The following is a 17,581-nucleotide window of genomic DNA, read 5'->3' as shown; positions in this document are numbered from 1 at the left end:
ACAGTGGGGCTTGGATCCACCTGGGATAGTGGGAGATGTCCCTGCCCGTGGAACAGGGTGGGATTTAAGGTCCCTTTTCCACCCAAACCATTCCAGGATTCTGGAGATGGGGAAATTTTACAGAATGGCTCAAGCAGATGATGTGGGGTTTGTGTAGGATGAAGGATTTAGGGAATATCCATGGGATGGCAAAGATTCCTGGATGGCTTGGATTCCATTAATTCCTCTAAATCCCCTTTTTCAGCTATTTATTCCTGGTGGTTTCTGGCAGATCCTGGGATGGGGATTCCCAGTGGGAAGGAAAACATTCCCTGGAGTTTTTGGTGACTCTACCTCTGCCAGGGGTCTTTCCCCACAGTACAGGGAAAAGGGAATCAGGGAAAATCCTGGATTTAACCAGGATATTTCCCCACAAGAGAAGGGAAAAGGAGGGTGGGAATCTGAGAAAATCCTTCATTTAACCAGGATATTCCTGAGCATTTCCTGGTAATGGAAAAAAGGTGAAAATTCCATCTCCTCCCACAGCAGGTCCAGGAAGGACCCAAAAATCCAGGAACCCCCCGAGTGCCTGGGATAAGGACCTTTGTGTCACCCCCATCCCCTTTTCCTGGTGAATTTTGGGATGCTCCAGGTGGGAGATGGAGATGTGGGGATCGGACGTGGTCCAGCACTGTGGGACCTTGGTGGGAGAGGGGGGGAAGGGATCTCGGATCAGCCTGGATCTGTGGATCCCAGATCTTACTTGATGAGAGTATCCCAGGTCATCTTGGATTAATGGATCTCAGACTGTCCTTGATCAGTGGATCTTGGATCATCCGGGAACAGAGAATCCTGGACCTTCCTGGATCTATGGATCTCACATCACAGTGGATCAATGGATCTCAGACCTTCCTGGATCAATGGATCTTGGATAATCCTGGATCAGTGGATCTCAGACTGTCCTGGATCAGTGGATCTTGGATCATCCTGGATCAGGGAGTGCAGCACGGGTGGGTTTTGAGGCACGGATTTGGGGTGCTGCAGTGTCACCGATGTCACCCTCGGTGTGGCCAGGCCCTGGATCAGTGCCCGGAGCGGGGCCAGACCTCAGCAGAGCACTGTGGCTCCCCTGGGCTGGCTCTGCCACCAGCTCTGTCACCCTTCGTGTCCTCGGAAGACCTCTCGTGTCCTCCCTGTCCCCCCTCATGTCCTCCCTGTCCCCCCTTGTGTCCTCCCTGTCCCCACTCACGTCCCCCCAGCCCTGAGCCGCCGTTCCAGCCCCAGGGACGCATTGCCAGTTTTCACCAAATCATGGAATCATGGAATATCCTGGTGGGAAAGGACCCACAGGGATCACCCAGCCCTGCTCCTGGCCCTGCCCAGGACACCCCACGAGCCACCCCAAGCAGGGAGGTTTTCCTTCCCTCCTGGTTTTCCCTGATCCAGGTGAGATAAACGTTTTCCAGCAGCTGCTCCCGAGCGTTCCTTTCCGGCTGCCTCGGCCCCTTCTCACCCCAACCTCAGTTCACCTCCTCACCTCCTTCCCCGTGGGATCAGCTGAGGCTGTGGGAGGTGGAGCTGCCAGGTGAGTCTGACTCCTCCAGGTGGGATTTGCCTCCTCCAGGAAGCCCCGGGAATGCGGCAGGAGGAGGTTTGGGATGTTGGGAGATGCCCTCACCCCCCTGTGGGGTGGCTTTCCCAACATGTCCCACGGGCAGGGACTGAAACACGGCAGGAATGGGTGGGATCTTGGCAAGGAATTCCTGGCTGGGAGTGTGGGGAGGGGCTGGGCTGGAATTCCCAGACTTGCTGTGGCTGCCCCTGGATCCCTGGCAGTGCCCAAGGCCAGGTTGGACATTGGGACTGGAGCCAACCGGTCTCACTGAAGGTATCCCTGCCCATGGATAAAGTTCCAGCGAGATGGAATTTAAGTTCCCTTCCAAACCATTCTATAATTCGATGATTTCTTCTTCCATGGCTCCAAAACCACCTCTCACTGAAGGTGTCCCTGCCCATGGATGAGGTTGGAATGGGATGGAATTTAACTTCCTTTCAAAACCATTCAGTAATTCCTCAATTTCTCCTGCCATGGCTCTGGAAACACCTGCAGTGGAAGGGATGGGCAGGTGGCCGCTGGATTGGGACCACCGGGGCTCTTGGAGCGAGGAGTGCGAGGCAGAGGTGGCAGCAGGAAGCCGATAAGCCCCAGCTGTCACCACTTGCCCGCGGAACCGGGGAGAAGGAGGCTGTGGGAGCAGATCCCAGATAGGCTGGCTCGCGATAAGGAGCGCGATAAGGCCGAGATAAGGCAGGGAGGGCTGGACGGGCTCCAGGAGGAACCGGAGCGGAGCTGGTGAGAAATGCGGGCACGGCAGGTGGGGCAGCGCATCCGGGTGGGAAACGGGGTCACGGGAATTCGGGAGAGGGTGAGGATGGTCCGGCCAGGTGGCACCAAAATGAGGATGGTGTGGGGGAAAATCAGGATTGGGATAAACAGGAATTTCCTCCTTCCCTCCGCGGTGTTTCCCGGTGGGAAGAGAGGAGACAGGAATCCCCCCCGTCCATCCATGCCCCACGTGTCTCCAGCCGCGCTAATTGCATTCCGTGGGGCACTAATTGGATGATTGGATCAAAGGCGGGAGCCCATCCATATCTGCCGGGCGCTGGATGCGATTACCCGGGAGCGCGCATCCATCACCGCCGCCCCTCCCTGACCCAGCGGGGCCCGCGCAGGTACCGAGCCCCCATCCCAAATGGGATTTGGCTCCCGAAAGGTTCAAGGCAGGCGGCGGATGACAAATGACGGCGGTGCCGCGTCCGCCGGGCGCTCATTCATCCATCTCCCGGGGCCGGCCCGGGATGCGGGCGCTGCCGGCGGGGACCATCGCTCACTGTCACCGCGACGTGCCGAGTGTTAAAGACCCCCCGGCGGGGCACGGGGCGCTCGTTTGTATTCATTAGCACGGGCCGCAGATGTGGAGGAGGCTCCGAGCGCTCCTCGGCTCTCGGGGCAGCGGTGACACCTCGGCTCCCCTCGCCTGGTGACACCGCGGACTTGTTGCTGCCGTCGGAGGAGCGCGGGGCTGGTTGTCCTCCTGCCACAGCCCTGGAAAAGCCATCCCGAGGGGCTGGGGAGGTCCTGGGACATCTGGAATGAGCCCGGATTTGTCTTTTCCCTCTTTTTAGGCTCGATGTAGTGGCCCCGGGGCTGTGCAGGGCATGGGATGCTCCGTCCTCACAAAAGCAGAAATTTGGGAGCAGCTGCTGACTCGGTTCCCCTGGATGAAACCGTGGCTGTTGGAGGCAGGAACTCCCAGCTGGAATTTCCTAGGTGGAAATTTCATTTCTTCTAGCCTTCACAGCCTGGACTGTGAAACCCCTCCCGTGCCTCTTTTTGGGAACAGACTGGGATAAGTCTAGGAAAAATGCCCTTAAATCCTTCTGTTCCGGCAGCAGGATATAGGGAGAAGTCCAGGGCTGTGCAGGGCACGGTATGCTCTGTCCCCACAATAGGAGCAGGACACAACAGAAATTTGGGAGCAGCTGCTGACTCGCTGCCCCTGGGTTGGAGCTGTTGGAGGCAGAAATTCCCAGCTGGAATTTCCTAGGTGGAAATTTCCTTTCTTCTGCTCCCCTGGGAATGTTTGTACCAAAATCCCTGGCCGAGGGCGGCCTTTGGTTCCTCTCCTCCTCAAACCCTCGGCTCTGACCTTTCCCTCAGCCCCACCGGGCTATTCCCAGCCTCAGCCCTGGTTTTTCCAGGCTGGATCTCCAGGAATGCTCCTGCTCCCAACTGTCCAGACTCTCCTGTCGGGACAGGTCTTCCCTCTTCTCCTGCCCCTGGCTCTTCCCCTTCTCCACAGGATCATGACTGGGAGCAGAAAAACCCACAAAAAAAAAAAAAAAAAAAGGGTAAAGCAGCTTTTGGGTGAATATCCTTAATATTGCCCACTCGAGGGATGAACCCTCTGCCAAGGAATAGCTGCTCCTCCCTCAGCATTCCCAGCCCACCTGAATCTGGGATTTTTCCTTGTTGGGACACAGCTTTGGGGTTTTTGGGGCAGTGGAATTTGATTTATAGGGAGTGATCATGCCAACCTCAGGTTTATTACCCAAATTATCTTTTCTGGTGGGAATCAGACACCTCTGCCTGGGCTGGGAAGAGGAAAATCCTGGCTGAGGTTCCCAGGGATTGGGATATGAAGGAATTTATCCTGGTCTTCTCCTGCCCTTGGCTCCACTGGAATGGGAGACTGCAGAGATTTGTGGGAGCTGCTGACTCAATGCCCCTGGACTGGAACCATGGCTGTTGGAGGCAGAAATTCCCAGCAGGAATTTCCTAGGTGGAAATTTCATTTCTTCTAACCTTCACTGCCTGGGCTGTGAAACCCCTCCAGTGCCTCTTTTTGGGAACAGACTGGGATAAATCCCCTTAAATCCATCTGTTCTGAGGGCAGGATATAGGGAAAAGTCAAAAAAATGGGATTTTGGGGCAGAGCATGACCCAAGATCCTGAGCATTTCCTGAGTGTTCATGATGCCCATCCCCATCCCCTTCCCTGCTCCAAAGAATCCTTCTTTCTATGGAAAGGCAGTAGCCTGAAGGATCCAGGACCTTCCAAAAAAAGTCCAGGAAAAAAACCCAATGGGAATTCAACCTTGATGCGATTGGTTGGGAATTTTGCTGTTTGATGGGGTCCAGCTGGGGATTGCTGAGGTGATCCGAGTGTCCTGGAGCTTGGATCCCTTTGGGTCATCCGTGGCTCAGCCGATGGGGAAGGTCCATCTCGGGAGGCATCTCTGCAGCATTCCCAGGATGCAATCCCTGAGGAGTCTGAGCTTGAGAAGGAAGCACAGCAATTCCCAGGGGGAAGGGTGGCTGCAGCCAGCCGGGGGTGAGAAATCCACCTTTGTTTTCTTTATGGAATCATGGAATGGTTTGGCTTGGAAGGGCCCTTAAAGCCCAACCCCGTGGCAGGACAACTCCCACCATCCCAGGGTGCTCCAAGCCCTATCCAACTTTTTGTTTCCAAGGGCCTGGGCTCACTTCATCCATCCCCAGCATCCATGGAAGTGCCCAAGGCCAGGCTGGAGAGGGCTTGGAGCACCTGGGATGGTGGAAGGTGTCCCCGCCCTGGCAGGGCTGGGAATGGGATGGGATTTAAGGTCCCTTGGAGCAGGTAAGTCCCTCTAGGGAAGGGCTCTGGGGAATTCCCTGAGGGGGAAAGATCCTGAGCATTCCACAGTCCCCTCCATCCCAAACAATTCTACAATCCCATGGCTGGGAAAAGGCAGCTCCAGACAGAGGAGATGCAGATCCGGCTCCTCCCTAAGGGAATGCTGGGCACACACTTGGCCTTCAGGGCCACCTCATGCACATTTGGCACCAAAAGTCCCCCGTGGCCACCAAGACAGGCAGAAAATCCCCAGGGAATGAAAAACCCCGGGTATGATCCCACCTATCCCGAAATCCATGATCAGCTTTCCCACCCAGCTCCGTCTTGGGATCTCTCACTGCTCAGAGTGACCCTAAGAAATGTTGGAAAGTCTCTTTTCCCAGCCCGGTGCTTGAAAGAGGAGTCAGAGCTCTTCAGTTCTCGGTCTCAAGGTTGTTTATTATCTATAAAATATTTTCTATAAAATAATATATATATCTTATTATATTATTAATATTATATTATTAGTATTATATTATTAATATGATGTTATTAATATTATCTATATTTATATTATCTATATTATCTTATCTATAAAATATTTTCTCCTGCTCTGCCGAGCTCCACTCAGCAAGACAGCCCAGGACACTCTGCCTGCCCCAGGTCAGTGTTATCTTTTTACACTAAAAACTATGTGTACAATATTTACAATTACTTCCCAATACCTGTCCCCTATGTTAGACAATGAGCTTCTACTCTAAACCAATCCAAAAGTGCCAACATCACAGCAGGAGATGGAGGCCAAGAACAAGAAGGAGAAAGGCTGGACATGCCCAGGTTCCTCCATCTTGCCCCCTGAACCCCCATACCAAAAACCCCAAAATTCTACTTTTTCCACACCCTCAGGCCGGTGTTATCTTTTCATACTAAGAACTACCTGTACTTTATTCACAATAATCTAACCTATCTCCTGTGTTAGACAGTCTGTCTCTAAACCAATCCAGAAGTGCCACCATCACAGCAGGAAGTGGAGGACAAGAAGGACAGGACAGGCCCAGATTCCTCCATTTTGCCCCCCAAACACCCATTCTAAAACCCCAAAAATCTATTTTTTCACCCCGCGATAAATTCACTATCGTTCTACTCAAAACCTTGTGGCTTGCAGATCTTAATCCAAGGTTGGTAATTTGCTTCATGGGTCATAATCAAACCCACAGGGGCATTTTGGGCTCTGTTCCAGGGTCTCTGAGCCCCTTGGCAGGGATCTGGGCTGCCCGGGACAGACAGAGGGATGTCCTGGGTTCCGACAGCCCCAGTGCTCCCCAGGCTTGGGGGCGGTTTGGGATCTCTGCCTGGGGCCTGTGGGGACATGCCAGGGTCGATAGGATCTGGCTGGGCTCTGGCTCCCAGCTGCTGGAAGGAGGCTTAGGATGAGAAGATCTTTCAGGTCCTTTCCACCCCAAACCTGAATTCTGTGACTCACGCTCCTCTGGTTTTGTTGGAAACCCATCCCGGGCTTGGATGGGGAGCGGAGAATGTGTCAGGGCTGGCCTGGTGGGGTTAGCAGGGTGAGATTTCCCCAGCCCTGACCCCGTTTCACACCTGCTGGGCTAATTCCCAGCCTTGGGATGCTTTCCTGGGGATGGGCCGGAGCAAAAGCCCCGGGGCTGTGTCTATCCCAGCAAATTAAGCAGTTCCAGGCTTCAGACACCAATTATCCTCATGGTTTAATTATTAAATTATTGCCCAGGTGATTCTCGGGCACGGCTCTGGACTGTGCCCGGAGCATTCCTGAGGGGCAGGAGGGATTTGGCTCCTTGTTTTTGTGGAGGTCATCCAGTGGGTGAAGGTTTGGCCTCGCCAGGTGTCCTCAGGGCTGGAGGATGATCCCAGACTCTTCCATGATCCCGGAGGAGATGTGCCATGGCCAGCCAGGCCCAGCTTTCCCAAACTCAAGTCATTCCAGCTTGGATCATTTCCACACGTGCAGCCCTGAATTTCTATGGGAGGGTCGTTGATTCTAATTACAAATTTTATTTTATTTTATTTTATTTTATTTTATTTTATTTTATTTTATTTTATTTTATTTTATTTTATTTTATTTTATTTTATTTTATTTTATTTTATTTTATTTTATTTTATTTTATTTTAATCCCAGAGGGCTCCTTTTTGCTGATTAAGCCATGCCTTGACCAGCTGGGATTGTCACCAGGGAGGGCTTCGTTCCTGGAGCAAAGACAGGGAGAACCCCTCTCTTTTTTTTGAGAATCCCTCAGTTTTTCCAGCTGATTTCCAGCTGGGAAAGGAGAGTTTGGAGCAGCCTGGTCTAGGGGAAGGTGTTGGTGCCCATGGATGGTCTGTGAGGTCCTTCCAGCACAAACCATTCCATGAAAACTGATTCCTTCCCAAAACTGTGATCCCACAGTGCCTGTGTCAGCTGGCACTGGAAAATCCTCCATCGTTATCCCAGCCTCCATCGTTATCCCAGCCTCTCCTTCCCTCCCAGCCTCTCTTGCTCCCTTGGCACTTTTGATCCTCCCTGTCTGCCCAGGAGTGCAATGATGGGCGGGGGAGATTTGCATGTTGGAATTCCAACCAGGAAGTTCCCTGGCGCAGGGGGGGACGGATTCCTCCCCTGCTTTGGGGTTTTTATGGGTTTTATTTGTTTTTCCGGTCACCCTGGGGACAGCCTTGGGTGTTTCCCCTTTCCAAGGGCGCTACTCGAAAGCAGGTGGAGGTGACGTGGGACATCCGTGACCCTGGGGTGACCCTGCCCGCGTTCCCAGATGGATAAACCGGTGACTAAGGCACATCCTGGCTTTCCTGAGACACACCCAGCTGCTTGGATCCCTCCTAAATGATATATTCCAGCCTCTCTCTCTCTCCCCACCCTCCAGGAGAAATTCCTCCCAGGGAAAGCTGAGGGTGTTTGTTTGGGGGCGATGCTGAGGGAAACACCAAAAATGATGGAATGGGGAAGGAGTGAGCTGGGAATGCTTCAACCATCCCGGTTATTTGGTGCAAATGATCCTAAATTTTGGGCTGTGGTGCTGGACCCTGTCTGGGATTGGGCTGCTGGGAGACCAGAGGGGTCTGGGAATGGCCAAGTAGAGAGGATCCCAAATTCTGCAGTTGTTTGGTTGAGGAAAACGTTTTCCAGCAGCCTCCAAATCCATCACAGGTTTCTGGAATGCTCTACCAGGAATTGGCTGGAATGAGATCCAGAGGGATTGGGATTGAGGAGGATGGTGGGAATGGGATGGACGCATTGGGGCTGCAGCACTCTCCAAGGGTGAACAGTCAACAGCTCTGCTCGTGAGGGCAGGTGAAAGAAAAAGAAGGGTTTTTTTTGTATTTTTCTTATTCTTCCTTATTCTATATATATTATTTTTATTATTATTTTATTCTTCTATAATATAATTTATTATTTTCTATTATTATTATTTTTCCTATTTATTTTCTTTTATTATTCTGCAGGACCTTCTGCAGCTTGGATTGTGAGGGCAGGTGAGAGAAAAAGGAATTTTTATTATTTTTATTTTTTTTTTTTGCTTTTATTATTCTGCAGGACCTTCTGCAGCTCCAATTGCAAAGGCAGGTGAGAGAAAAAGGAGTAAAAATGAGTTTTTCTAATTTTTATTTATTTTTTTCTTCTATTATTCTATGAGATCTTCTGCAGCTCTGATCACAAGGGCAGGTGAGAGAAAAATGAGTGTTTTGGTATTTCCCTTGTTCTCTCCCATTTCTCAGGCCCAGGGGTGAGGCTTTAGCTACAGGAATTTTTTGCAGGAATCTGCTGCGATTTGGACAGTTTCAGGCCAAGGATGGCTGAGTGAGGTTTAACGATGTTGTTTGGGTAATTTAGACAGAAAAAGGTCTTTGCCAGGCACCAGGAGGGGTGGGGAGGGCAGAGCTGATGTGGCTGTTAATCCCATAAACCAGGGAAAATCCAGGCAATAACTCCTGTGGGAGCAGCCTGTAAAATGCTGGGAGAGCAACACTGCTCCCAATCCATCATTTTTAGTGCCAGAATTCCCTGCTGGAAGCACTTGCTCCTCTCCAGGGAGGGTTTGCTGCTGGGGATGGGGCTGAGGGGTCACCCCTGGCTCCACAATTCTGTCACCCTGGCTGGGGCTGGAGACTGGAGGGTGCCAAAGGGAAATCGAGGGGGGAAAACATCGGAGAAAAATGATCCCAAAGTTGTGATGAGAAGGAATAACACCCAATTCCCTCAGTTTTGGGAAGTTTGTGCTCCGAGGAGCCCAAATCCTATTTCCTCCTCTAATTGTGGGTGAGGGATTCGTCTCAGCCAGCTTTAGATCCCTGGAATCTTCCCAGAGCTGGAAGATAGGAGGTGCCTCTCCCACCTGGGATTCATCTGTGGGAGTTCAGGTGGCCAAGTGAGGACACTGAGGGAGCCTGGACAGGTGGAATGTCTGTGTCCAGCCAGGAGAAACATTTGGGAATCTCGGTGTCTTCCCAGTGAATGTCCTGGCTCAGCCAGGGATTTTCCCAGTCTCCCTTTTCCCAGCCCAGAGTGGATCAGCCAAGTTCATCCCTCCCTATTTTTCCTACTGCCCTGGAATTGGGCTGTGCCAGGCCATGAGGCACTTCCAGGAGATCCATCCCATCCCATCCCATCCCATCCCATCCCATCCCACCCATCCCATCCCATCCCATCCCATCCCATCCCATCCCATCCCATCCCATCCCAAGGCACTTCCAGGAGATCCATCCCATCCCACGGCACTTCCAGGAGATCCATCCCATCCCGAGGCACTTCCAGGAGATCCATCCCATCCCAAGGCATGGTCACTTCCGTGGGAGGACAGCTCCTGTCCTGCTGAGCCATGTATCTTGGAGGGAGATGCCTCCATCTCTGAGAGTTCCAGGGAATCTCAAAGAGCCATCCTGGAGCAGATGCCTCATTTATGGATCCACATGGGTGGGATGGACCCCCCACCCTTGAAGCAGAGTCCCAGTGTCACTTTTCCATTGGGATTCCTCAAGGATACTGTCCACTTCCAGGTGGCATCACTTAGATGCCAAGAGAACTCCTCTGGACAGGCACTGGGAGATTTTTCCCGGAGCTGCCGATGGTTTTCAGAAGAAATTTGGAACCTCTGGTCATTCCATGACCCCAGGAGTGTCTCCCAGGAATGTCCTTCATGGGAAGAGGCAGGACAGTGTCCAGGGAGGATGTGGGGCATCCCTGAGGACAGCAGCAGCCGGATCTGTCCCTCAGCATCCCAGCGAGGTTTGGAGGGGATTTGAAGGGAGTTTCCTGGGAGGAAACCTCGGGAAGGGCAAGGAGGATGAAATGCCTTTCCCAAAATTATCTCCCTTATCCAAAATGGGACCTCTAAACAGGCAGTGCAAGTTGGGAATGTGGGGATTTGGGATGGGGGCTGAGCTTCTTTCGTCCCTTTAAGATCTTTGAGCCACAGAATCATGGAATGTGCTGAGTGGGAAGGGACCCCAGGGATCATCAAGTCCAACTCCTGGCCCTGCCCAGGATCATTCCCAAGTCTCCCACTCTACCTTCTGCCTGTCTGATGGGGCTCCTCCTCTTTCATCTCCCTCCCTGATGGAATCTCCTGGCAGGAATTTGTTTTTTCCTCGTCTCTCCCCACTGCTCTCCTAGAGCTCTGCTTCTGTGAAGGAGCAGAGAGGAGGGAAATCCCCCCAAAATCCCATTTTCCCTCCACCCAGGGCAGGTGCTGAGTGGGATCCCAGCTCCCTGCTCGGGTGTGTGGGCCGGGAATCCAGGGAAAAAAGGAACAGTAGCTTTTTCTCTCCCCAGCGACGCCGACGTGGTGATCAGAGGAGCTGGCCAGAGTCCTAATGAAGATAAATGAGTATTCCCACTCCTCCAGCTCTTCCAGCTTTTATTGATGGGCTGTGGGGTGAAAGGCGAGGGCCGGAATGCTCATTCCAGCCGACGTCACGGGCTGGGGTGGAGGGGAAGGTGCAGGGAAAAGCGCCTGGTGCCGGGAAGTTCCTGCACCGTGAGCACGCTCCAAGGCTTTACAAGGCTTCCTCCATTCCTTCCCCATCCATCACTTCCCGGGATCCCTTTGTAAATGCAAATTGCACTTTGATAGGAATAATGCACTGAGCCCCATTAGTGTCGGGTAATGGGGAGGGTGATTTTAACGCCATCCTTCTTCAAACAAGGCACCCAGGAGCTTCTCTGGGGCTGTGTATCAAAAACCCATCTGGGACCGGGCTCCTCCCATCCCTGGCCTGGGCAGGAGCTGGGATGGGTTTTATTTTGGGGCTCAGGATTCTGGGATGTGTTTTTTATTTGGGCTTGAGATTCTGGGGTATTTTTACCTGGGGCTTGAGATTTTGGGGTTATTTTTATAATTTGGGCTTGAGACTCTGGGGTATTTTGTACCTGGGCCTTGGGATTCTGAGATGTGTTTTTTATTTGGGCTCCAAATTCTGGGGTATTTTGTACCTGGGTCTCAGGATTCTGGGATGTGTTTTTTATTTGGACTCGGGATTCTGGGGTATTTTGTACCTGGGGCTTGGGATCCTTTTGGGTTGGGGTTGGGGATTTGTGGGGCAACCTGAGGGTTTGGCCCCATTAATGAGAGCTCAGAGCTTGTCCCCTTCAACCGGTCCTGGGGCAAGGAGGGATGGCTTTAAACTGGAATTGGGGAGATTTAGATTGGATTTGGGAAGGAATTGCTCCCTGTCAGGGTGGGAAGGGGCTGGGATAGAATTCCCAGAGAAGCTGTGGCTGCCCCTGGATCCCTGTAAGCGTCCAAGGCCAGGCTGGACCTTGGGGGCTAGGAGCAACCTGGGGCAGTGGGAGGTGTCTTTGTCCATGGAATGGGATGGTCTTTAAAGTCCCTTCCCACCCAAACCATTCCAGGATTCTGGAGCCCCTCTGCTCTGGGAGAGCTGGGAATGTTCCCCTGGAGAAGAGAAAATTCCAGGGAATCCTCAGAGCGCCTAAAGGGGCTTGAGGAGAGCTGCAGAGGGACTGGGGACAAGGCCTGCAGGGACAGGAACCAGGGAATGGCTCCCACTGGGAAAGGGGAGATTGGGCTGGGATCTTAGCAAGGAATTGCTGTCTGGGAGGGTGGGCAGGGGCTGGGCTGGAATTCCCAGATTTGCTGTGACTGCCCCTGGATCGCTGGCAGTGCCCAAGGCCAGGTTGGAGCACCCTGGCACAGTGGGAGGCATGTGCCCATGGCAGGGCTTTAAGGTCCCTTCCCACCCAAACCATTCCATGATTCCATGGCAAGATTGTCCCAGACTGGAATGCCTGGATCATGCATGGTAGGATAACAGGCTTTATTCCCAGTTTTCCATGTGGGGAAGGACCAGCTGGGATTTTAGGGGGCTGAGATCTCTCATCCTTGGAGCTGTTCCTTCTCGGGCTCACCAGGTGCTCCCAGCAGGAAGGAGCTGGCTCAATCCCAGCTCAATCCATCTCCCATGGGATGCAGCATTGGGAAGTGCAGAGCAGCCCCTCAGATCCCTGGGATGTTCCTGCACCACCAAACAGATTTTCCTCATGTCCCAGCCTGAGCTGTCCCTCCCAGGGCAAGAAGCAGCAGCAGCTCCAGCGCTGAAATCGGTTAAAGCTGCTGTAAAATTCCAGAAAAAAGGAACATTTGAAGGCACTGAGATCCCCCTACACACTCACACTTTGGGAGGCCAGAAGAAAAACAGCTTTGAAGTGCTTAAAAACAAATCTGGGGCCTCGTTCATCTTCATTAATGAGATATTTAACCAGGCCCTTTTAATAACTTTTTGATGCCTGTGCCAAGTGAAAAAATAAAAAACATTTTCTGCTTAAAAGACCTTGAGTTTGGTCTCTTTGCTGATTAAAAGACCATTATGCTCCATGCCTTTCCCCACCTTAATCCCTAAATCCTTGTGTTTTTTTTCCAGGTGTCATCATCACATTCCCTTGGAGCAGCTTCTCCACGGGCACCACCAGGATTTGTTTTTTTATATTTATTTCAGGTCAGGGAAAGGAGGTGACTTCTGTCTTCTCTCCCAGGTTTTCCACAGGGCTTTCATGCAGGATTTAACCAATCCTGGAGAAATCAATGCTGCTGGATGCCTCTCCCTACCTGTTTGGGTGTGAATTATTCCTGGGCTGGAGGGATTTTCTTCAGGAAGAACTGGGAATTAAAACCATCCTGGAGCTCCTTCCCAAAACCATCTTGGATGGCTCCAAAGGTGTGGCCCTCTAGCACCTTCCCAGCGGAGCTGGAATATTTAGAGCCAGTCAGGAACTTCTGAGTGAGTCCCAGCGTGGCTCTTCTGAACTCAGGGGTGGGAACCACCGATTTTGGGGGTCCTCGACTCCCAAAACGAAGGATTTGGGGAAGGAAAAGTCCTTTCATAAATCAAGCGTGGAGAACAAAGGCAGGGAACATGGAAAGCAGAGGGGAGACTTCCCTCTTTCTCCAGGAGCAGAAAAAGAGGGATGGGGATGGGGGTGGCAGTGTCGTTAAAGTGAAATCCTGACTGGAGCGACAAAAGGAAAAGAAATTAAAGCCAGATTTGTTCCCCTGGGCCGGAGGAAGGAGGATCCCGTTGGATTTGTTCCTCCTTTCTTGTTTCCTTCAAAGCCAGGAGATCAATTGTGGGCCTTAATGAGAACCGTCTCGTGCCAGAGGTGGACAATGGAGTGGGACGGGGACATCCCGGGGATTTTACGGCAGCTCGGAGCATTAGGATCCATCCCTGGAAGCGTCAGCCCATCCCTGAGAGCCAGCCCGTTGTCTCCGGCTTTTGTGAGTATCCCAGCACTGAGTCTGAGCGGGGAGTACTGGTAGCGATTCCCATCCTGATCCCAGGGATTGAAGTATCCGTGGGTCTATCCTTGGTCTCACACTTGTGTTGGGATCTGGAAATTCGGGATCAGGATCTGGTTTAAAATCCCCCATCCCTGGGCTGTTGTGCTTTGTGAATATCCTGGCACTGAGCTTGAGTAGGGAGCACTGGCAGCAGTTCCCATCCCTGATCCTGGATTTGGGAAAGCAACTCGGCCTTCCTGGAGACCCTCAGGGAGATGGGGAGGGTCTCAGGATGATGGGAATGGCCTCAGGATGATGGGGATGGCCTCATGGAAACAGGGACGGCCTCGGGGAGATGGGGATGGTCTCAAGGAAGAGGGAATGGCCTCGGGGAGATGGGAATAGTCTCAAAGAAACAGGGATGGCCTCAGAGTGACAGGGATAGCCTCAAGGAAGCAGGAATGGCCTTGGGTGACGGGGATGGCCTCGGGGAGAGATGGGAATGGCCTTGGGGAGAAGAGAATTCTTCAAGAAGACAGGGATGGCCTCAGGGAGAGAGGAATGGTCTCGGGGTGACGGGAATGGCCTCAAGGAGATGGGGATGGCCTCAAGGAAATGGGAATGGCCTCATGGAGACAGGGATGGTCTCAAGGGAATAGGGATGGCCTGGGGGAGATGGAAATGGCTTCAAGGAGATGGGGCCAGCCTCAGGGAGATGGGAATGGCCCCATGGAAATGGGAATGGTGTCACGGTGATGGAAATGGCCTCATGAAAACAGGAATGGCCTTGGGGAGATGGAAATGGCCTCATGGAAATAGGCATGCCGTCACAGTGATGGGAATGGCCTCGGGGCCATGAGGATGGCCTCATTGAGATGGGAACAGCCTCAAGGAAACTGGGATGGTTTCACAGTGATGGGAATGCCCTTGGGGAGATGGGAATAGCCCCAGGGAGATGGGAATGGCCTCGGGAAGTGGACACTCAACTTATGCCAATATTGAGGCCCCATCTCCCACACCAAAGCAAGAATGACACAACAGGGGGGATAAAATTCCCAATCATCCTGGGAATCACCCCCATCTCCCTCTCCATGGGCGGCAGCAGGAACTGGGAGAGTCTGGACACATCCCAGAGCAGTGGAGCCTCCCAAATCCGCGGAGCCGCCTCTTCCAAGGCCTCCGTGCTGGACCCTGGGGATGAATCTTCTTTCAGAGTGAATTCTTTGCTCTGTCACCTGATCGGCCTCGGTCCTGGAGCTCCAGCAGAGACAGGGACCTTGCAGGGCAGCTGAGGGGGGAGGGCCCTGCTAATCACCCCGGGCTCTTAATGAATGCAAATGAGCTCTGACGAGGGGAATTCAGATACCTCCTCATTCCCAAATGTTAACAACTTCCTGCCCAGATCCTGGATCCCTGGAAATCTCTGGGCAAAGGATTAATCCTGAGGTCTCCTCACCTGGACTGTCTGAGGCTCATTTGGGGATTTATTTGGGTTGAGGATGCTCAAAGAGGGCAACACCCCCATTATCCCACTTATTCCTTAAAATCCTGATTTCCCTTGCCTTCCTCATTTTGGGATATTCCATGCAGGAAAATGAGGTTTGCCTCATAGAAAAACTCCCAATTTCCTTTCCCATCTTCAGTCTGGGATATTCCATGCAGGAAAATGGGGGTTTTTCTGCTAAAAATCTCCTGGTTTCTCTTCCCATCCTCAATCTGGGATATCCTATGCAGGAAAATGGGTTTTGCCTTGTAGAAATCCTAAAAATGGCTCAAACTAAATACAAATTCATTTCCCTGAGTTTTAACTGGTAGCATGGATTAACTTTAATTTTAAGGCAATTTTCCAAGAAAGAAAAGGAAGTTTCTGTGGTTTTTCTTTAAAGGAAAGGAAGTTTCCTTTAGTTTTCCTAAAAGTGAGTTTTCCAAAAAAAAGAATGGAAATTTTTGAGTTTTCCTAAAAGAATGGGAATTTTCTGTGACTTTTCCTAAAAATAATGGAAATTTCTGTGTTTTCCTAAAAGGAAGGGAAGTTTTTGTGAGTTTTCCTGAAAGGAAAACTAAACTCTGTGAGAGGAATGGGAAAACCATCCTGGAACTCAGTGATCCTAAGGATGACCTGGAGAAACCTTTCCTGTGTGTTTCGAGATGTGCAGAAACACTCAGAGCCAGCATCACCCAGGACGGATATCCTGATTTATTCCATGGATTTCCATGGGCCTGTTGTGTTTCCTTGGAACCACAAGGCCCCATCAGTGGTTTGGAAGTTCCAGAGTGGTTCTGTTGGAAAGGGGATGAAGGATTTTGGGAAGGAATGGAGCCGTGGTGTTTTCAGCTTCATTCCACATCCCTAAAGGAAGTGGAAAACTCCCCCAAACTTCCCAAAATTTCCCCAAACCAGGAAAAATTTGATCTGGAAATCTCTCTTTTCTTCCTCTTCCCCAATCCCTTCCTCACTCCCAAACTTCCCTCACTTTTTCTGGGAATGGAGGACAAAATCCCTTCTTGCTATGATAAAAATCCCACTTATTCCACATGGAACAAGCTCCCATCCCTTCTCAATCCCACTTTTCTGGGCCACCTCTGTCCTCAGGGTGACATCCTTACTACAAGGCTTCATTCCAGAGGTTTTTCATTGTTTTTAAGGCTCCTTGGCCTGTGGGATGGGTGAGGGGTCCCTCACTCAGGATGGGCCCAAAATTTTGGCTGTTTGAGTCCAAAAAAGGGAATTTTAAAAAGATCCCAAAGAGAAAAGTGGAATTTCAGTTCTTGAGGAAACAAGGGGTACCGAGCCCTTCGCCTTGGCAGCAAATCCCACCTGGAATTTCCTCTGGATGGGGTTGGCATTTGGGCCTTAATTTGGTTCCTTTCCTTTCTTTCCTCCCCCCTTTTCCCTGTTTTCCCTGTGGGTTCAGCAAGGAAAACTGTCAGGATTCAGGGATGAGAATGGAGCCATGGGCTCGGCTCCAGCCTTGAATTTCCGCTCCACAAATTCCCTTGGGATTTAAAACCTCTTTTCCCAAGGATTTTGGGATGAGTGGGAAGAGGGATGGGCGCAGAGAGGTGGAAGGGAGCAGGTGAGAATCTTCAGCACAGGGAGAAGGATGGAAATTCAGGATAATGGGATCAATCCCAGCCCCCTTCGCAGGGGGGAATTCCTGGATTTGGAGAGAGCAAACATTGGGGATATTCCCATTCTGTGGGTCCTTGGAGCTGCCTCCTCATCCAGGTTTTATATTCAAATATTTGAGATATAAAAAATGTTTTAACAAGGCTCCAAAATCCCATTTATAAAAATATCCATGGATATTTTATTCATGGATTTCCCCTGGGTTGCATTCCCTGGAATTCTGTGTTGGGATGAAGGGAGAAAATTCCCTGGGGGCTTCTTCTCCTTCCGGAGTGGGGGAAAATGGTTCTCGTTATGCCTTCAGAATTTTCTCCATGGCCTGGAGAAGACTGGAGCTTGGAATCTTGCAAGAATGCACAAACCCCTCACATCCAACCTTTTTTTGGGAATTATTGGGAGATTCAGGCCAGGGAAAAGCTGAATCCTCCCTGAAATTTGGGAGGATGGATTTGCTGGCAGCAGATTAAAAAAAAAAATAAAAAGGAAGTTGTTTGGAAAACCAGGATAAATCCCAGGCAGTGCTGGCAGGTTGGGATTTAAAGGAGATTT

The sequence above is a fragment of the Ammospiza nelsoni genome, chromosome 4 (genome assembly GCF_027579445.1).
Source record: "Ammospiza nelsoni isolate bAmmNel1 chromosome 4, bAmmNel1.pri, whole genome shotgun sequence".
In the NCBI taxonomy this organism is placed as follows: domain Eukaryota; kingdom Metazoa; phylum Chordata; class Aves; order Passeriformes; family Passerellidae; genus Ammospiza; species Ammospiza nelsoni.
Note: the sequence above shows the minus strand (reverse complement) of the source record.